At 38.2% G+C, this 23,074-nt stretch overlaps 1 protein-coding gene across 1 annotated transcript in view; it reads right to left on the bottom strand.

The window, feature by feature from the left end:
• snd1 (staphylococcal nuclease and tudor domain containing 1) overlaps positions 1 to 23,074 on the bottom strand; it is a 144,914-nt gene that overhangs the window by 53,487 nt on the left and 68,353 nt on the right. The window lies entirely within an intron of this gene.

The raw sequence follows: 23,074 nt of genomic DNA, 5'->3' as shown, positions 1-23,074 counted from the left end.
CAGGTGTGCTGAGAGAGATACGGAGAAGTCAAGCGATTAAAACTCTGGGCTGCTTAGCCATGCAGCCACAAGGGAAATCTGAAGGGAATCAAGTTAAATGTAAAATGCTCTGCCTTGTTCTTAACTAAAGCAAAAGGCTTAAATTAATGAATGCATAGTTTATTCTAACCAAAGGCATGACGGTGACAAAAATATATTTTAACTTTATGAAGACAGTTTACTTTTGGTTACTTCAATAATGCAAAGAAAAAACATATTGTTGGGCATTTAACAGTTGCTTAAAATTACCTTGAAAGTAATTACAGTACCTATAACTAACGTGTAAAACATACTGTAAGAGCAATGAGATAAGGCATTTGTTTTCCAGGTCCTGGGAAGGTGAATCTTAGTTCACGAAAACCTCATCCAGTTTTTCTCTCATTGCTATATCAGATACTAACCCAGTTTAGTCCCTCTTTGTCTTAAAAGCGCAGTTATGTAACTAGACTATTAAAGCACCGCTGGTCTGGGACTTAAATGTCAAATCGGAAAGTGGGCGAGTGCAGGGTAAAGGCTAGAATGGATAGTACTAACTTAACTGTCACAACTACCACTAAGGCAACAACTGCAAAACAAAAGCAAACCAACACTGACATCTAAAAAAAAAAAAGCAGCCTAAGCTGGGAAGAAAGCCAATTTGTTGCAAAAATTGAAAACTGAACTTCTGCACTAAATCCATTCCAAAAGCTCTTGGATGATCTATGCTAAACATATGGAGGAAAGGAAGGGGAAGGAAAGGAAAGGAAAGGAAAGGAAAGGAAAGGAAAGGAAAGGAAAGGAAAGGAAAGGAAGGGAAAGGAAAGGAAAGGATGAAAGCAAGAAACCAAGAAAAAAGACAGTAAAGATATGTGTAACTAGACGATAAAGTCTACTAATGATACCTTATGATCGTCCTATCGCTAAGCAACAGAAGTCAAACATTCATCCGTTGCTTAACAACAACTGTAGAAAAAGACATGGAATGAAAAAATGAAAATAAAAATGACTTCATTTCTGGGTGCAGCAAATAATCTTTAGGTCAAGTACAAATTCTCCCTCCACCTAAAAATATACACATTCCTGGACACTTTGTTTTCTTATTTCCTATATAATAACTACCTAAATGTGATGACTATCACAACCATGTGGAGAAAGCATGCATCAGGACAAAGCAGATCAATCATTCTTTTATTAGGCTGGCTATAAACCAATCAGAGATGACAGGAGAAGGCGGTTGAGACATGCTAAGAGGAGTGTGTTATTAAAGTTAGATTTATGGCATCACATACATGGGTTTTACAACAATTCTCTTGAGGCTAATGGAATGTAGTCGTTTTTTTCTCAGATCACTTGCACAAGAAACTTTGTGTGACATTAACTACCATCCATATGCAAAGAGAATTAGTCTGCCACTTTAAAATGAAGAGTGGCAAGAGGGCACTGTAGTTCCAATGTTTACATGTTCCATGTAAATTTGCAATGAAATTTGTAAAGTTTTCTAAAAACAACAATCTTGCAGGCAATACACACAAATATCAACATGTTTGTGCTCATCTTGTGAAAGTGGTAATTTTTAAGATAACACAATGTCATCTCATAAAAGAGAAACATTCATTTTAGTTACTGTTGGTTACTGTGCTTCACTGATGGGAGGTTTAAAAATAACCAAACTTATAGCCTGCTTTTAAAAGTGTCCTTCAACAAAAGCTTCATCATATCTGTTGTCATATTAATTTTCATGGGAGAGTGTGACATTCAGGCTCAAATCAAAAATATATTATAACCATAAACCTTGGGTGACCAAGACCTTGACATCATCATTAAATAAAAGCAAACACACTTTTCAACTGGCAGTTGTGAAGAGACAAAAAAAGGCTAATGGAGGGGTCAAATGTGAAATGAAAAAATTAAAAAATAGACAAAAACACCCAAAACAAAAACAGATTACCGGTACTTAGTCTGTCCTGGTGATTAAGGTTTTAAACTATTTCAATATATTTTCTGTATACTGACATTTCAAATATTCTGTTCATATATTATTCTATTGTTGTTTAGCTGTAATTATCCAGTCCAGTCAAGACACTGCCCCTTAATTCAAGGTATGCTATAAAAGATAAGTCTGTATATCTATGAAAATAAAAAGTAGTCCTTATGGATTATTGCAACGTAGGAGGAACTGAATCAGCATCATTTCCCTCTTTGCTTCCCAAATGTTCATGAAAGAATAGTGCCACCTTGGAGCTTAGGGCTCTCAAAAATGAATTTATGGGTTTTACAAATACACACACAGGAAATTTGAATTTCTTGTCCATTTAAAGAAAATAGCTTTGGTCACAATGCGGAGAGGACAGGGGAAGCAGAGTGGAAACTGCTTTGAGTAGAGCCCAGATGGTTCCCAGTGGAGGCTTCCTCAGAGCCAAGATGGCTCCCGCTGGAACACAAATGGGCTCCGGTAATCTCATAAACGCTGGGATTGTGTCGACACAGTGGACAGAAAAGCGAATAAAGGCAAAACACACATACACCCATAGCCATGCATGTGTAGGTGCAAGCACCTACACATGTGCAGTCATTCACAAGCGCAAAGGCAAAACCATTTGTTAGCATTGAAGTGAAACCTGACCCTAGGGCATGCTTTAAAATTGTAGTAGATTTAATTCACTTAGTTGTCAAAAAGAAAAACAAAAAACAACAAGGAAAGAGGGAACCGAGGACGGAAGGATTGGAGGGAGGGAGGGAGGGAGGGAGAAAGGAGGTAAGGAAGGGAAATGAAAGACAGATGGAAAAATGTAAGGAAGAAAAAAGAAAAAGAGCAAATGATCAAACAAAAGAACGAAAGAAAGAAAGCAATGCAATAGGTGACCCGTCATGTCAATGACAAATCTTGAAAGAAAACAGTAATACAAGAAAACAGAAGGCTGGCAATTTAAGAACTGGCAAGGCCTTGAATTTATCACCACATCAAAGCCAAATATTGGATACCTGAAGGGAAAAAGTGAATTAATAAATGCCCAAATAATATGGGCTACAGTGTGTTCAATGTCTGTTCAACCAATGAAGTCTAATTTGGCAGATGGGTTAGAAGCTCAGTCCAAGTATTGTTTTATGCATACATTCTCTCATCTGGACAGAGAGCAGGCTACATAAATAAGGCAAGGCACAGAGGAAATGAATGTGTCAGTCATGGCTTTCAATCACCGCTGACAATAACTCTGCTACTATTTTAAATCTGACTGTTATTTCAATTACTGAGATCACATTTATCACTACAGAGAAAAAGGTTTGCATGAGTTGAATTACAGAGTTGGCATGTTCTTCCATGTCTATATGGGTTCTCTCCGGGTTCTCCGGCTCCCTCCCTTCAAAAAACATGCACTTCAGGCAAATTGGCCGGTCTCAAATTGCGCGTAGGTGTGACTGTGCTTGTCTGTCTAAATGTGGCTCTGTGGTGCACTGGTGTCACACCCTGGAGTGTACCCTACCTCACGCCCTGCAGTTGGCTGGGACAGGCTCCAGCAAACCCGCAACCCACAACATCAGAAGAAGTGGATATAGAAAAGGAATGACTGATATTTATCTCTCTACTTCTGTCATACTCATTGTCCTGGCTCAGAGAAAACAATAAGAGTGAGCATAGATGGGGAGAAAGGAAGTCAAACATTGTAAAAGAAAGGAAAATAAAGAAAACTCAAGCCATTCCCACCAATAGCCTTTTGTTCATCCATAAGAATAAGGCATTTATCAATCTGAGACTTGAAGACTGAACAAACTATTTGGAGGTGTGAAGTGTGTGTGCGCCTTTGTGTGCTCTTGTAAAGATATCAAGCCTCCCTACAGGTGACCGAAGCATGGGGTTGAGGAGCAATGTTGTGAGAAAGTCAAAGTTAGAGAAAGCAATCCTAATATCGTAATATGCCCACTTCCCTTTGTTCCTATGTCATTGGACACTTAACTCAGAGTCACAGAAAAAGGTAGAATTTGTCCCACATGAAAAGGGCAGTTTGTCAGTATGTGATTTTAACTACAAAACAGGTCAGCCGAATTGCTCTAAACCTGGTCTTCCATGAAACTACACAAACTCCATTTGAAGTTATGAGCAGTCTCGTCAAACAGAAGTCCAACATTTCTCAATATTTCCCCTCATGCATCATTTTACTCTGTGGACACACAAAAACCCTTTAAATAATACATTACAATCCCATAACATTGACATCTAGAGCTCTGATTGGATTCCACACAAAAGTCAATATTTTATGAAGGTGTTCCCGGTGGGTGGGGTTTATTAATCTAAGCAAATTGAAAACTGTACAAAGGTACCCAAAAAACAACCAATGAGTGGGCTATAAAGTCATGAACAACTTTTAGAAAAAAATATACTGTTAGTGTGCCAATGTTGCGAATTGTCATGACACATAACTGACAACATTTCGGTCCTGTAAAATAAGATAATGTTTTAGCTTGTGTTTTTGATATAACCTCATTTTCTGTTAGTCCATGCTGATAAATATGTAACAATCTGCAGGAATAAATTCTAGGAAAAAAAAAAATCATTGTTTGGAGAGGGCACTGAAAGCGTGGCTCGCATTGACTGGTGAGAGAGAGAAAAAAGGATATGTCCCCATGTGCGCGCTTGGTGGGTCTTTGTTCACAAAATGGACAAATGTAAAAACAAAATAACACGCTGCTGAAATTTTCCAACACCCCAAAGTTATTTACATAGAATGAAAAGAGTGCTCTCATTTGACTGAAAATTGAGGAACCACATTGCATTTCACTCTTTCAAAACTCTTTCCACAGTCAATTATCAATGTTGCACACATTGCACATTCTATAAATTGATACCGATAGAAGATAACGGATAACAGATGTGTTCAATCCATCAAGAGGGAAGATTAGTAGTGAATGTTTCCATTGACATAATATTGATAGAGGTCTATGAGAGAGGTTTGTGACAGCCCACTTTTCGAAAGAGCGACTTTTCACTGCCTCACAACATAGATGTCCCGGTATAGAATGGGTAAATGTGTCAGCATGTCTCTGCGGTTGAATCGGGACATGGGGGTTGGCGGCAGTCAGTTCCGGAAAAAAAATCTATAAATATAGATCAACTTAAAAAAGGGAGAGAGACTGAGAAGAAAACAAATGATTAAACAAACCCATATTGATCCTCTAATGGCATAGATCAGTCAGGGATGTAAATAGTGTGGTAATGGGGCCTGCAATGTGAAAAAAAAATCTTTCCATGAGTACAACAGATGCCCCCAATGTTAAAGAGAGGTGCGCCAGCAAACTGATGACCTACGTAGTTCACTATAAAAAAGGATCAGTGAGGGCAAAACAGGTCACCAGTCACCAAATGGTGGTAAGAATGACAGATTGATCCATTATATGACAAAAAGGAAATGACTAATATGAGAAGATAAAACGACTTTATATGGTGGTGGAAAATTATTCCCAAAAGCCCTTCTTCTGATACATCTGAATTATAAAAGTAGTTTTAATCCACCAATAATATAACAACAATCCAATAATAAAGTGTAAATAATCCACCAAGAATATCATAATAAATCCTGTCTGTATCAATATTCTAACAAGTTCTGTCAAATAATCTAACAGGCTGTTCCAGACGTTCTTGAGTCAAAGAAGAACAAAGACAGAAGCTATTCAAAGTCAAAAGGTGTTATTTCATAAAAAAGGTCCGAAAACATCCTGAGTATACATTGATTGTAGACTGATTTGATCATATACCCAAAGATCAGTGTCATACCATATTTGATCTTCATCTTTGCAAGAAAACACTAGGTACGAGTTTTTCTTACATGTGTAGCATTGTCTGGTCATTCTAAATATGTTCTGTCTAAACTAGCCAATGCATGTTTCTCGCCTTCTGGCAGTAGTTATGAAAGAAGATTCTTTATTTCCCATTTAAGATTAATTATTTAAATAGATAATTGGTAGCAAAAAATAAAGTCAGTTGGTAATGAATACTTTTTGCTACTGATAAAATTATACATTTATAACCTCTTTAGCATCCATTTATTTCTTACAACTCTATTGCAGTCCATTAGAACCCATTCATGAGATATTTATTTACTTTCCAGTGCTACTTTCAATTGGAAAAAAAGCATAAATGTAGAGAAAACGAAGCACTCCTTTTACAGCGTGGTGTAAAGAGAGGAGCGGCCTCACAACAGCAGGATATTGCTGTCCACAATGCTCACTGCAGAGCTGAAGCATGTCTTAATCTGGCTGTCTAAACAATGTTGTGACAGAAGGACAGTGTTCACCCACAACATTATTTCTTCCCATGCCCACAGTCTACAGTTATAGCAGCAGGGACATTGAGAAAAACAAATCTTTATTGACACTACAGCAAACTAACCACAGTGCCCTCCAGTCACATTTGAGCCCTGTTCCTCAGTCTGTCCACCTGTTTGTAGAGCAAACAGTTCATGCCTTTCAATCTCCTCTAGCAAAAACAGTAGTTTTTATTTGCAATGTTGTACTAAAAAGATGTCTAATGAATGCACTACACTCTTACATTTCATCAGTTATTTAAAGAAAAAGGCCAGCCTTTTTTGTAGGAAAAAACATTTAACATTTGTTTTTCAAGAGATTTAACCAATCAACAAAAAAGAAAGTCTTGCCAGCAATATAGCAATAACATGCACACTGGAAAAGGATGCGTTTTGTGGGTAACTATGTATGTACTCGCTCTCCCAGAGTGATCAATGTGACTAAGGGGTCCCATGCATCACTGTCAGTGGCAGGCTGCTGTCTGTCGGTGGCATGGTGGAGAAAAGTCAAGCAGAATCTCTAATGGCTAGGGTCATTAACGGTCAGGCAAACAAGCATGATCCCCACCATTAAACCTGCCTGATGCCTATTAATGAGTTTTCTTTTATCAATAGATAATTGATGTTTGTACTGCATCGCTGGTCAGAAAAAAAGGGGAATGTAGGGAATTTAGTGGAGAGTTGAGGGAGACATGGTGATGTGGGATACCCTCTCAATTAATGTACGTGGGAGAACAAATATTTTGGGGTTGTTAAATGCCATTTTTAAAATTTATAATTATATCCTGGCATCAGCTACTTTTCAAGTGTATATCAAATTATTTTGCTCCATGTATCAGGGGAATTATTGAGAAAAAACAGCAATATTTTTTTTAATTTCCCTTCAGGGATTATAACAGTGTATTAAATTAAATTAAAAATCTAAATTAAATTAAATTAAATTAAATTAAATAACAAAAAAATAATAATAACATTTCCCTGGTGTTTGTTGGCGGGCTTCTGGGGACACTTATTATAGTTTTGTTAATAGTCATGATGAAATACTGACAGAGACATTACCTTTCATAAACTTCGCACATTTATTTGAAAGTATACATTACCCTTTACCCTTCCACATGTACTTATTACATTCCAAATGTAATGCAAAAGAACTACTTGTAATTCTATACATTCTGTATTCTGTACCAGAATACATAATGTATAGGATTTTTAAGAGGCAAATTGGGGTTATTTAACATTTCAGCTAAAATATGATAGAGTCTATCAATGCACAGCAACCACTGAAATCTCTGATGTCCATTTTATGTCTATTCAAACGGAAGAAGTGGACCATGTTGGAAGACTTATGAAGCCCTCACAGAAAATACGAAAAAGGTCAATAGCAAGTCGATCACAGGTGAAGCTGGTGTTGTCCTCTACAAATGGCCTACAGCAGACTATCAGACCTATACAATAAATATTGAGTGATATGCTGGAGGGTTTCAAGCCAGTGGAGGGCTTTTTCAAAGGTGTATTATCAGCAAAAATTCACGACATGTCTTCTGACATTCAATCTGAAACTGACTAATTTTGCATGAAAATCATTTATGATAATTTTCAGAAGAATAATAAACTAAACCAATGTAAAACTGTTTACTTAAGTCAAAGAGTTTGTGAATCTAACAAACACAGAGAATATGGTATAACATATTTTTGACATTGATCAGACACAGTTGCGGCCCATTAAAAATAACACATGAGCAAGGTCATGTTGATTCATATAAAAAGGATTGTACTGTACTTGGAACCTGCAGGCTTTTTTAATGCTCGTTGACCTTCATGATATTACTTTTCTGTCATTCCGACCCTAAAGCCACAGCATGTAGAACAACTGGACACCATAGGGGTTTCACCAAGCTTCAACACAACACAGGGTCAGTGACATTGAGTAATGCAAGACCCATGGCAATGTAATGACCGACAAGATTTAACATCAGTCAGTCTTTCTATATCAACTCCAAAAGATCAATACGGTTGTGAAGAAGCTTGATCCTTGAACTAATACACTGTGCCTTGCTAAGATGTCCATTTTGAATCCATTACACCAATAGTCCTGTGGTCTTCAATTACATCAACACTATTGAAAGACATCCATAATTAGAAAAGTTTGATGAGAAAAGGGATTCAGAAAACATCATAAAACCTATTGTAGATGGTAATGTTTAATGATACAAAAGAAAGCCTGCCTAAGTCAGCAAAACCAATCATGCTAAACCTTTAGTTAAATTAGTTTATAGATCTTTTGACATCCAGATGAAAAAAAGCTCAGCACTCACACGGCACCAGAGGTAACTGAGCAAGAGCAAAACCCCACATTGGAGCTTAACAGCCTGGTTATTAAAATCAATAACAGCAATAACTACAATCCATCTTATTTTTAAGAGAGGGGTGACATGGCATTCAGGTCGAAGAATATTGAGCTATATTTGTAATATTACTAATATATTTCCCTTTAACTGTGTGGTGTGATGGTGCAGGTAAGAAAACAAATTGAACTGCGCTGAAAGTTATCGAATGGTTTTTAAAAAAAAACAAACACAAATGTCACAAAACTCAAGTTATTACTTTGCAAGTTTCTATTTTTTGTCAACACAAACTTGCTACATCCAATCCAAATGGAAACTGAAGTGAAGGAGTCTAAATTAATTTCAGCTTTTAACTTATTAACTGTAATTTGATTTTTAAACATTTCCAATTTCTTCCAAGAGGTACATTGTTTTCTGGGCTAAGACCTGATTGTCTACCAAGAATCTGCGATGAGGTGAAGTTGCGAGTGTTAATGCGCAAATGTGTAAGGGTGCACTGTATTGTAAAGCGATAAGAGGTAAGAATCCAAATCTTCAGCTCACTGCCCAAAGCAGTAACTGTTTGGTAGGGGTCGTCAGTCCACATTGAGCCAATATAGGTCTATAGGTCAGAACGATTGGAGAGGGTATTAAGCCACATTACCTCTCAACATGACAGCATTGCTTTCCTTTAGATCCATTTTCACATATACCTTGGAGTACATGACCAACAAAGCCTAGCCATTTCAAATCGCTGAACAACACCAGAAGTAGCACAAACAAGAAGAAAAAAACAACAAAATGTTTCACTATAACCTTAATTCACGGCTTGTCTTCAGGAGCTGACAAAAGAGAAAGAAACCTATTAGTGAAAAAAAATTAAGTTCAAATGGCGAGTATACAATAAAACGTGGGTTAATTGCGGTAACCACTTTACAATGGCATGGCTCAACAGTAGCAACTGAACAGATGCAACCAAAACTAATTTGACTGCTTTTTTCTGGGGCTGTAAGTACATAAGTCTCCATTCTTATCTTGAGAGTTTCACACAGGAAAGCACCAACTTGTCTCAGAGAGCTAATCAGCTAATCCGGGGCTTCTGCTAACCAGCAACATGCTGTTAACCATCTACACCTGCAACTGACTAATGTTAGCCTGTTGGCATGAAATCAAACCATTTTAAGCTTGTACACCAGATGGGGAAAAAAGTGGAATGTTCTCAAACCTATTTCCAAGTTTAGAACAATGGCTGCCATGCATTCATATGAAGATGTTCCAAGCATAAATAATCCAGAGATTGGTGTCTCAATGATATATTTTTTCCCCTATTAGGGAAAGGTTTACAGTTTCTACTTGAATTTCCATTAACTCCATCATCCATAATATTATGAAAAACATTTATACACCTACTGGCATTGTGGCCATATTATTTGACCTCAAGGGGGGAATCGGTGGGTGAAAATGAGAAGAAACAATCATGACCAAGCCATCATCATTTGTCTCAACCTCCTTTTCTATTCTCTTCACTGGCTGACACGACGAATGGCATAGCCAGCCTGTGTCACTCAAAAAGCCATTTCTGTCCTCCCAGAGCCTGCCTCTGCTGACAGAGTGAGGGAATGATTGGAGAGAAAAAAACAGGAGGAAAAGAGCCAACAGAGACATTTTTCAACATGGCTTTTTGTCAATTTCTGTGCACTTGTCAAAACGAGAGGCGGTGCCCAGTTGCTATGCTGGTTGGAGAGTTGTTAGGCAGCGGTTGAAGTTTGAGTGTTGGAGAAGTGGCGCAGAATAGCTCTGAAAGGGTATTCCACATTGATATAAACAGCATGTACAGTTAAGAGTTGCAATTGTAGGTTGGAGACTGCTGGGGATAAGAAGACAGTCCGACTATATTAACTTAAACATATTCTAGGTCCTATATCGATTCCAAAAGTTTCTACAAAGAAAAGTTGCAGGGATCTGGAAAATATACCTCCAAGAGGACATTATTCAAAAGGCAACTGTGACTATAGAATATAGTCAGTTGAATTTGTTAAGGCTACTGTTAACCCTATGTCAGCAGCCTACAAGGAAAGAACACCCTCAAGACAATTTGTCCTCATGAATGAATGAATGAATGAATGCTTTTTTATTTCCAACCCAGTTGATTCTTTTTTCATGTTCAATAACATACAGTACATAAAATAGGCAAATGAGATTGAGGTTTGAGATGCATGGTGTGTTGTTGTATGTGTGAGAATGACAGCAGAGGGGAGACTGGGCCAATGCAAATGATAGATAGATAGATAGATAGATAGATAGATAGATAGATAGATAGATAGATAGATAGATAGATAGATAGATAGATAGATAGATAGATAGATAGATAGATAGATACTTTAATAATCCCGGAGGAAATTGCACATATCCACTGCTCAGCCAAACACTAGGAAAAAACAAAAAACAGAACATACCACAAGACATACACTACACTAACAGACCCATGTAGCATTAACAGTACATATCCAAATAAAATAAAATAAAATAGAAATATAAACTGTATAAAATTAAAATATAAACAGTCATCAGTCATCTTCAGATTACCACCGCTACCACCGCAACAGGTCACGGGGAGCCGGAGCCTATCTCGGCGGCATAGGGTGTGAGGCGGGGGACACTCAGGGCACGACGCCAGTGCACCGCGGAGCCACACACAAAGACATACAACCATGCACACACACTCATTCCTACGGGCAATTTGGAACGGCCAATCAACCTGAAGTGCATGCTTTTGGAGGTGGGAGGAAACTGGAGAACCCGGAGAGAACCCACGCAGACACGGGTAGAATGTGAACTCCGCACAGAGCGGGACTCGAACCCGGGTGCGCCGTATTGTGAGGCGACAGTGCTAACCACTGCGCCACCGTAATATAAACAGTATAAAATTAAATTAAATCCTCAGAAGAGCGAAAAAATTATTTGATGTATTTTTTTCTCTTTAACTGCAATGCATTTTGACCAGTTTGATTATAACAGCATCTGTGCGTGGTAGCTAATTTAATCAGCATGACTCCACATAAATGAGATTACATCCACCTAACACCTGTGCTTGTCCACCTTTAGTAACATGCAACCATAAAAAGGAGCTTTGTTACAGGCATGAGCAATAGAAAATTAAGTAGGTGGGCACAATTATCTTTTGCTAGTAATTTCCCCCAGTCAAGTGTCTTTGGCCACACTGAATATCCTGTCTAAAGTCAGAGTGGCACACATATTTATACAATATTGCCTTGGTTAATAGAATAATGATGCCATGATGACTTTTGAGAATATGCCACAAAAGGATCAGAACAGTGTCTTTGTTGCATCATATTGACTTATTAAAGTAACAATGTTTGTGAAAACTCTTTCCTTTATTGCCAGCATTTGAAATGAACCTCCATTTCACTGCCAAGTGAAACCTAAAACTCTGAATATGTTATCAATTTACTCTTGAGACTTTTTCCGATCGTCATTCCGTTTGTTTTCCTCCTGCCATTCGGGGAAGAACACAGAAAAAAAAATCTGACTCAAAAACAAGACTCAGCCTCAAAACACCTCCATAATGAGGAGGCAAGGGAGAGAAATGGGGCTAACATTTGTGAAATGAGATTTGGACCAAGTGAGTGAGAGAAGTTCAAGTACAAAAGCTAGGGATGGATGGAGGAAGTAAGCAAATGTAGAAGAGGCCACAAAAGATTAAAGTAGCAAAGGCAAAAAATGTTTTTTTCCCTTCCCCATTTCTCCTCTTTTGCCCCACAAGACAACAGAAACACAGATGCTGCTAATCATTCCTACCTCAGAGAACACGCTCTGACTAGAGAATCAGCATAGAAAGGGATGGAAGATCAGTGAAACACACAAATGGTGAAATGTAATTTAGCTATTTTCACAAAGTACAATTAGACTGCATGTCTTGAAATTCATAACAAACTATCAATTTTTAGGCTTCAGAATGCATAATGCAATTTTTTGTGTTGCTTTTCAGACACTTCAGATAAATAAATAAGCTTTATATCCCATTAGCAGTGGATCTTAGAATGAAGAGAGTGATGACTCAGTGTCATGAATCATTCTATGACGTCAGTGTTTTGTTTTACTTGCATATTCTAGCATCTCAGGGTTAGAGTTTATGTCAGTGCTGCAGCACATTTATAAGTTTCCATTGTAATATTGGCTTGCTCATAATAAATATCAATTCATCATAATACATTATAGCGCAATAAGTAATTTACAAACATGAAAGAAATGTATCTTATATGACTGAACTGTCAGTATAGGTTTGTCACAGTTTGCTGGATGCATGTCTAGTCTTTTCTTATGTAACATTTGAGTAAAAACATTTGAATGCTATCCTGTGGAGAGACCTGCCATTGCGGTTTTGTTTGTGTCATCTGTTCTGAAGCAATGAATCTTGCTGATATCTGATCATACAAAGCCATTGTGTTGAAGGCTGTCTCGCACTCAAAAATGTAAATAAAAGAACATAAAAATGTGGAGTAGGTTTAGCATTTGTTTACAGAGTCAGAAAAAACTCTCTTCAGCTGGTGCAAACAGCATGTGATCATGCACTTGATGTGTTCTCTTCAAACGCATGCTTACCTGTAGCGAGGCTTTTAACATCAGCAACTCTGTAAAGTGACAACTGTGATTGCAAATTCATTGAATAACACTACTTTTGAAACAGGCAGGGTCACACACAGGCTCCAAATTCAATTTCAAAAATGTTGCCAGAGGCAAAGGCTGACACCCCACCAGTATATCACCAAGTTAAAAGCTGCAACAATCTTGCGGCCAGCTCAATTCCCCTGTCACACAAACTTACTACCTGAACACCCAACAGGGCATCTTTCAAGAAAACATAGTCTTTGTTTACAGGATGTTGTCTCTGAATATGAGGGGAGCTTAAATACTTCCTAAAAGAAAATTCGAACAGATTAGTCTCAGTGGTTCTATTATTTTTCAGTATTTTATTGCCGTGCACAGCTGAGCCACAGATGGATGGGTAAACAGTGAAAGGTGACAAGCTAAAACAAATGGCAGCCCTTGATGAAGAGGGTCTAGACTGTTACATCAGCAAAGCCATCCTTAGACAAATCATGCATATTAAAAAAAAACCCTCAACACTCCAAACTGTATTTAGTTTGGACTCTGCTTGGTTAAAAACCTATCAAAGTGAACTTGTATTACTTTGTAGTAAAAAAAAACCCAAAAACTTGTAGATTTTTTGGTGTTTTGGTGTTTTTGAGTGTAGAGTGGGGCAAAATATGAAATTTAATAACTGAGCACGTCTTCCATTATTACCAATCGATACGTTATGATCTTTGTAGACCCACAAATGTAGTGAACCACACTAAGAGGTTCCAAGTTAATACTTAATGTTTAATCGTTTTACTTTTTTGGACAGCAACAGGTAAGAGAGTGAAGAAAGTGGGAAATGAAGCAAAATGTAGTACAACAAACAGCACAGGCCACAGCGGTAATGTAAGGACTTAGCCTTTGCACTCCAGCAGTAAAACAACCCCATTAGTCACCCTTTTCATTCCCCTTTGCTGTCCATAACAAGAAAGTTGTCAGTATGATTGATTTAATGATCCACTAGCCAATCAGTGCCTATTGATTCATGCATGTTATAAACAATATTCCCACATGGGCTTGAACAAGGGGTTTGGCTGGTATAACAACACATTGCTATTACCTTTGAAATATCCAATTTTGTTCAGTTTGTGATTTTTAGCAATTGTTGTCAGCTCTCTCTTATGAAGCAGTGTTACATAGGAATAAACATTTATAACAAATTACATTTGTTAAAATATCAAATCACAACATCCTCCCTAAACATGGTCCCATTTTCAGGAATCAATTTTGGTTGTTTGTAATTGTCGGCTTGAAATTAAAAAAATGACACAATGGGCCATTAATAAACAGCAATAGGTTTCAAGTCATAATTTGAATTTTCAGCAGGATGTCAACAGTGAGTGGCATAAAAATGAAAGTGAAATCAATGTCCGCCTTGGGAAATTACCACTGCTCATCCATGTGTCACGTCAATTGTATGTGTGGGGTGAGGGGTTATTGTGTGCGGGGGGGATAGTCGGGCTGCACACCAATAAACACAACTAGCTAGTAAGTGACCTAGACTGAAGCGATCAGTGAATGAACTGACACAGAATAGGGAGAGAGAGAGAGACAGAGAGAGAGAGAGAGAGAGAGAGAGAGAGAGAGAGAGAGAGAGAGAGAGAGAGAGAGAGAGAGAGAGAGAGAGAGAGAGAGAGCGGAGAGAGAGAGAGAGAGAGAGAGCGAGAGAGAGAGAGAGAGAGAGAGAGAGAGAGAGAGAGAGAGAGAGAGAGAGAGAGAGAGAGAGAGAGAGAGAGAGAGAGAGAGAGAGAGAGACCCGGCACATTGACTAGTAGGGTCTGGCAGCATGCAGCTACAATATTTCTACAAACAAGTAATGACAGAATAACAAAGAACACAAAGAGACATGACAACAATAAAACATTGGGTGCACTTAACTACTGAATGTAATGATGACAGCTTTCATGTTGTGGAAATAGAAACAAATCCCCCTGTATGAATGTTTAAAAAATAAAGAGTCACATGTATGAAGAAACTCTTCATGCTTCATTTAACTCATTTGTATGATATCATGTATAACGTAAATATTCTATGCCATTATAAAAGCTACGAAGGTCTAGCTGAGTATTAACAAATGGAAATGAGTAGCACTTTACTGTAGCAATGATGTTGAGAGCAGGGACAAATTGTAATTTTTGGTTAGCACATACCAGCTATGAATCTAGTTCCTTGACAATAAAGCAATTATACCATGACTAATTATCTTGCAAAAACACCAGAAGGGGCATTTAAATAATGTTACTTAAAAATCTTAGCATCCAAAGTGTTGAAATGTTGGTTTTTTGTTGTTTTCTTGTAAATCATAGAAACTCTATTTGCCTGTAAAAGGCACAACAGACAAGAACATGTCAGCACACTCCAGGGAATATAGGAGTCTCAAAACTGCAGCCAGCTCAGTTTTTTTTTAATGTTCAGATCAGTACAAGTAAGCATAAAGTGCTAACTTGCAAACAAATCATGTCTGTTTCATGCTGTGCGGATGTCCCAGTAAGCATTATATAGTGCTCATCAGAGTCAAATGCAATTTATGCAAAGTTACTGCCCGTGGATCAACACACAGGCAAACTCATATGTCAGCCTAATGTCTACCCTCAGCCAGCAGCTAATTTTCTGTCCTTCCTCTGCTCAAGGAAGGCCGACCACACCACTCTGAATCCCCAAAGCTATGGAGAAATGCTAATATTAAAAAAATAACAAAGACATCAAAAGATTCCATACAATCAGGTCAGGTTTGTTCAATTCATTGCAGTCCCAATGTTGTCCATGTTGAATTTTCTTTCACTTGAACACGCAGGACAGGACTTAAATTTTACTTACACAATATTAACTTAATAACTGGTTGGGAAATCTCTGAATTCCGCAATATAAGATAAGCCTTTATTGTCCCACAGCGGGGAAATTTGTGACATTACAGTGGCATAACAGTGTTTTATTCATTCATGTGTTGAGTCTGTCAGTGGCAACTTCCCCACATTGGCACACTAAAAGCAGTATGTTTTATATCAATCACAAAAGAGTGGTTTGTCAGGATTGAATAGAAGAGCAACTTTAGTGACAGTGTGGGCTCCAATGAAGGATGAGAATAATGTAGCCTTTGCCTCAATAGGCTTGAGTGTTTGCATGATGATTATCAATACCATGAAGAAGGGACAAAAGTTCTGTCCTGCAAAATCCACTTTCAGTTCTTGTTCTTTCAGTTGTTTCTCCTCATGCAAGTTCGCCCACACAAACACATGTTGTCACGTAGTTGTAATTTGAGGTACAGTACTCAATCAACAACTTATCCTTGGCTCTCCTTAGTGACTATAAGCGGACTGTGTAGGAGAAAATGGACTTCTTTATTGAGTTCAATTTTGAAAGTGCTGCCTGCTGCCTTTCCCTTTTTCCTTGATAGCAGGGACCCTGCTGGCCTGCAGCTGTAGCCCACCTCCAGGGGATATACCCAACTTCAATGCTACACAAAACTGCTAGGTTGGATGGTCTGGTCTTTAAAAAAAAAAGCTTAAATTAAAAAAAAAAAAGAGCTTAAATGACTACTCCTTAAGTCTTTTTTTAAGTCTTACCAATAATTCCAACGAGATGACTGTTTTTTCAATGTACCACCCTCCCTATTGTATTTTCTCTTACCTGCTTGGATGATATCTGCTGGTGTGGTGTATTTTTGTCAGCTGCAGGTACAACGCCACAAAACATATGATGCCATGCGTGATGCACTCATAGATTAGACACACTTAGCCTAGCTTCTCAAATCCCCAGAATAGGGGGAAAGACGCAGAGAAAAAGCGGATATTACACAGGAAAAATAAGTGCCTGGAAGGTGAGTAATGACAATAGAGTGTAGACACACAAAATACATCTCCTCTATGTATACGGGACACACGCACATTTTTTCTCCAATCATTTTAAACTTGTGCTGCCTATTGATTATGACTACATATTTCCTTTTTTCCCCCACATTTTCCATTTATGTTTGAGAAACAAGTGATTTCAGTTGTGTTTTCCATACTACACTGGAACCGTGTACAATAGTTTGTGCTTATTAATATTATTATTATTATTATTATTATTTCTTCACAATGGGGATAGACAAGCAACTGTCAGCAGTGAATTCGCAATTAGAAATGCATTAGATAAATGGTATTATGGACTTCATTTGAAATAAGTTTGTAATTATGTGTAGCATTCATACTAAGATATTCTGCCCATACAACAACATTAACATAACATGAATCATGTAAATAAGAATAAGATACAGGTAGTCAATGTGAAAGTTCAACATGGGATTAATGCAACAGAGGAAACAATTCATTTTCATTTTAATCAAGTAAAGGGTGTTAGAGCAGATGAGGGGCATGGAGAAGGGAATTTGGAATAAAAATGGCATGTGAGCTCCTGAGGAGCAAAACATCTCTAAGATTGTAGTTGATTTTTCTGGAGTGAATTACTATGTTTTTATCTTCACATTTCTCTGACAGTGAGACATCCATTTCCTAAAGCCTGGCAGTTTGAGAGTCAACACTGTGAGGAACGCACATAGAGGGATGCTCCAGGAATCCTAATGAGGCTAGATGACCAATAACATGATCAGGGTAAGACATGGGAACTATTAGCATATGCGACCAAAAATAAAAGGAGGAAATGGATAGAACTTTAAAATATAAGATCTTTACAATAAATGTTGTTTTGACAATTTTAACATGTTGGACATTTGAGAGCCTACACTTGTATTTCTTAATGTGAATGAGCTTCTCCTTGTGTCAAGTTATGCTGCCTCATCCTGATTGGGTTAACAGTGCTACAGTATGTGTATCTTTCTTCTGCTTCCAGTTAGAATGGTGCTACAGCTAATCCTTGCTCTGGCAGCCGATGTGAACACAGCTCAAAATAATGAAAGCTATTAGTATGAAAACAAGGATTGTTAGTGAGGCTAAAACACAAAATTACAAGGGATGAGAGAATAACGAGAATAAACACTCATCTTTTACTGTGTGCCCTTAATTGTCATGACTTAATTTTGCTGTAATTTCCAAATGCACACTGTAACATGAAAATATGCTGAAAAAGCAAACATGATTAACTTGGGATTGGCCAACAAATAAGACACACAAATAGTAGAGCAGAGGAATATTGTATACATTTAAATTCATTAAAAGAGGGCAGAGAGGACAAAGACAAAGCAAAATAAAGAGAGTGAGAGGAAAGAAAAGAATAGGGAAGTAATAAATTTAGAAGAGGGTGAGACAAAAAAATGAATGAAAAGGAGAGGAAAACTACACGACAAGCATACAGTATGAGAGGGGCAATGGGAAGTTACATTGACAGCAGGAGTTTTTAATAAAACTGTAACCTAAACAAATGAAACGGAACCTGTGCCAATGCACCTATGTCAAAAGGTTTGACATAGGTTAAGTTGACAACCTAAATTTGTTTACCAAATAGAATATAGACTACATAATGTCAGTGAAAGCTGATTCGTAAGATAGTATGTTTTTCAGATGAAAGACAGACAGGGCACCCAGAAGCCATTACTATATCCTATTGAAAATTATAATCCCTTCATATGCTGGCATATCCGTAAGTGTGTGAGTGATGAAAGAAAAGATAAACACAAAAAATCCCTACCAAGTTGTTTAAGCACTTATTGTGACACTGATAGCGGCTTGTTTATACGTGTGCGTGCACGCATGCAAGTGTGTGTGTGTGTGTGTGTGTGTGTGTGTGTGTGTGTGTGTGTGTGTGTGTGTGTGTGTGTGTGTTTATCCGAGTGTTTTACATAATCTCTTGCAGAATTAATTCCTGGAAATTGAAATGAAAATGGAAAAGTAGCGTCTGGCAGCAGGTCTGTTACTGCAAGGTCAGTGTCATCGACTTTGCGGTGACTATAGACTGTATGTTAGAACTTGGATAATGTAAACAGTTGGTCATTATGATATAATTGGAAATTTAAACGACAAACTTGCACACACATTTTCACAAACACACAAATGCAAACAATTTTTACAGCTCAATACAAAACAGAAGTAAGAATTGTGCTTCTTGCACCAATATTTCTCTCCATCTCTGTTATGCACAATCAGACACAAAAAAGAAAACCAACATGACAAAAACTACTCTATATGTGGTTTGTCATCAGACCTACACAGCAAGTAATTGATCCTGGCAATGGTCAATAATATCATTATTAGATCTATCATTCGACTATACACTTCTCAACTCTGATTAACATTTGTTATTACATACTGCAGGGCATTCACCCATAGACACAGGCTGGTGACCTAAATGTGACTGGCTCTAGCCCAGATTTGCTAGCATTCTCCTCAGGGGATGGGTCCTGTAATGTTTACATATATCCATTGAATATGATGGTAGACTGGCAGACATGCTGGACCAAAGTAGGTCATGTGGTACCCCCAAACTATACCCAGTGCCATCCTAGCCTGGTGCAAAAAGTGCAAAGCCCTTGGTGAATCAGGGAGGGCAGGGGTCTCAGGGCAAGGAGGATGGAGATGGCATGCCCGCATGAAGGTCCCACAAGTTTGATAGCACATCAGCCATCATTGGTCAGCAAGTCCTGGAGGTAAGGCCTGACAAAGCTTTTCTTGTCAAAGGGATGTCACGCTGCATGGATGTGCGCAACTGGCATAACTGAAACCTTGAAAGGCACCCCAAACAAAACAGTTTCATCAGTTTTTAAAATCAACATTGCCTCAACTTGCCAAATCAGACTTAAGTTACACACGTATGAAAAAAAGAAAGAAAACAAGCTGTTTGTTTCACCTCTTTGCCACGGTCAGGCATGGCATGTGAGGAATGCACAAACCCATGTTGGACCTTGAGAAAACCTTGCCGTGAACACAAGTTTGGCTGACCATCAAGCAATGCCGGACATACCGTGCAAGGATCAAACTATAATTTGAAGGGTTAACCAGATAGGTCAGTGCAGTATACAGAGTTTGGCAGGCCATGAGTTAGGCCCAGTGACAAACCGGCACTTACTCACACAAGAAAATATAGAACAGAAAAAATACGAGTTAAAAAAAAAAGGTGGAGTGAAAGGAACTCTCTGGGCTACATTGTTCAAGTAATAGGCCGATGGATGAGTTTGGTTGATACGTTCGAGGACCACCCGCGAAAAATTAAATTCTGCAATATAGTGACCAAATATTTGTTATTATATACAGTAATTTAAACATTTATGAACCCTCCCCATACTGATTAAACCACCTTATATCTGTATTAGCTTTTCTAACACTCTTACAGACTGTTGGAAACACTTTTGTATCAAAGAAAAGTTGCAGGTGGAACCATGAGTCTCGGAACGCAGTACATTCATGGATATTGTCAGCCAATACCATGTGCGTACGGTATCATGTGACTACCCACTAAAAATCTGTTATGTACTGAAGCTGTGCATCTTGAAAGATGAATAAGCAAGGGATTACTGTGGTTTGGAATGTTCTGAACACACAACCTCATCTAATTCTGGGTCATTTGTTCATCAGACGATGGCATACTACAACTACTGAACATTTAACAACTTACAGGTGGAAAAAGCAAACAGTGCCAATAAGCACACTGTAATATGTATGAGATTCCCATCAATAATTAGAATGAGCTGCACAGTCCTTCATTTGTGGCAAGATTAACTAGTAATTGATCGGTAAAATACGGATGCCATTTTGAGCAGCACATTTGTTACACATTTGTATTATAGCCTGCTTATTTTCCAAGCCTGTTTGAATACATGCTTTTATTATCTTATATTTTCACTGTTTTCCAATACGTAGTGTGGGGGATGAAAAGGTGCCGCACATCCTTGATATCATCCTCAACATGGCCATAGTCCTAGGAAATCCTGTGGAAAGGAAGCGAAATAATCTATTTCTTAACAAAGGACAACCCCATCCCCTTCCCCCTGACACTCATGTGGCTAAATCCTTACGTTTACATGTGCTTCACCAAGGCCCATTCGTTTTCAACTGCGCTGAAGTCAAGAAGGAAGGATGTGCGTGTGTGTATAAAATATAGGATTTAGTTCTGTACTCATGTGCCGATGGGAATAACGTACTGAGTTACAGGCAATGTGACCTTTTCTAGCTTGCATGTTTTCTCTCTTCCCTCTTTCACACATCTAATCTCAAACTTAGACAGAAACACACCTAGAAGCACTGTCACTGCTATCTTTACTAAACATCAATTACACACATTACCTCCTGTTGCAATGGACATAACATTTCTACAAATCATTGGAAATAGAACATGGTGGGCCAGTAGAGTGTCTTTGATTTGTCTCTCCTCCAGGGAAAGGAAGAAAAGCATTTCTTGTTTTCTCTTCCCGTTTGACTTCACGTGACCTTATTATGCATGTGTGCATCTGAAGAAATGATTGGGCAAATTGTGGATTAAGGGTTGTATGAGTACTCAAAGAACATGTAAAATCCCACATTACATGGAAAAGGAAAGCAAAAATATTTCTATCACATGCTGCAACGTACACACACACACACACACACACACACACACACACACACACACTCATATACACGTAGCTTGAGATACGAGCTGTTCGACACACACGTTTTTTGAGAGAAATAGTTGATAAGCTGTAGTTGTTTTTTTTTACATACAAGCAAAATTCAAGATACCAGGCCGTGCCTTTGGACACCACCGCTAGTTGGCGGATGGATACAAAATCAGCTGAGACAGGATCTCGTTCTCATTTGCAAAGAAGAGCCGTAGCTCATTTGCACTTGTGACTTTTGCATTTCTGTTCAGTCTTGGTAACTTACTGTATATATAATTATGCACAGGCAAAGTATGAATGTCTATTGGTTGATATAAAAAAAAAATTCTCACTATTTACAGGGGTTAGGGAATATTTTACGAGGCAGGAACAGATTAAAATGATTTGTTGTTTTAAATTTAGAAATGTTGTTTTACTTAGGAACTCAGTCACAGAACGGATTAAACTCCTATCTCGAGGTACTACTGTATATATAAAGTAAACTGACTAAATTATTGACACTTAATAAGAAATTGTCGCAAAAAAGACAGCCAGCCAGTGTGTGAACGCACTGAAGAACAAAGAGTTTCCAAGAGTGGAAAATCACTGAGAGAGTTGAAAGGTGTTATTGGACAAACAACTAACTAAAACACTCCTCCAAAGAGGATGCATCAGCAGTTCATTCATGTTCCTTTATTTTCCACTAGAGGACATAACAAAAAGAGCAAAATCGCAAAGAAGATAAAGCAGAATCCAAGTTAAGAGAGCAGAGAAGGAACAAAAGAAGGGGTCATTGTGAGAGACAAGAAGCAAGATAGTCATTCTCAAAATCATTTTACACGGAGATTGTGCCACAGCATCGCAACACGAGGTGGCAGTAGCTCAGTCCACTAAGTCTTGGGCTGGAAATCGGAGGGGAGCCGGCTCAAGACCCATGTCAGGCAATAAATTTTAGGATGTGAACTGGCAGTGGAGAGGTGTCATTCACCTCCAAAGCACTGCCAAGGTGCATTTTAGCAAGGCATCCTCCCCTTTATGAGTTGCCCATTGGGGGTGCCCCATGAAGTAGCTGCCTGCCGCTCTACCTCACATCTGCATGCTTACAGACCCCCTGTTTGTGTGTGTTACAGTCCTGTACACATACAGTATATACTGAGTGCATGATGACAAATAATTTCCCTTGGGGGTTAATAAAGTTGATTTAGTCTTTAATAAGTAAATAAATTCCATACAGGACTGTTTGCATTGACCAACACTAAAAAAAATAGACTGAT

This window comes from Antennarius striatus, chromosome 22 (assembly GCF_040054535.1).
Source record: "Antennarius striatus isolate MH-2024 chromosome 22, ASM4005453v1, whole genome shotgun sequence".
NCBI classification, from domain to species: Eukaryota; Metazoa; Chordata; class Actinopteri; order Lophiiformes; family Antennariidae; genus Antennarius; species Antennarius striatus.
Note: the sequence above shows the minus strand (reverse complement) of the source record. Positions and strands in the feature narration are given on the sequence as shown.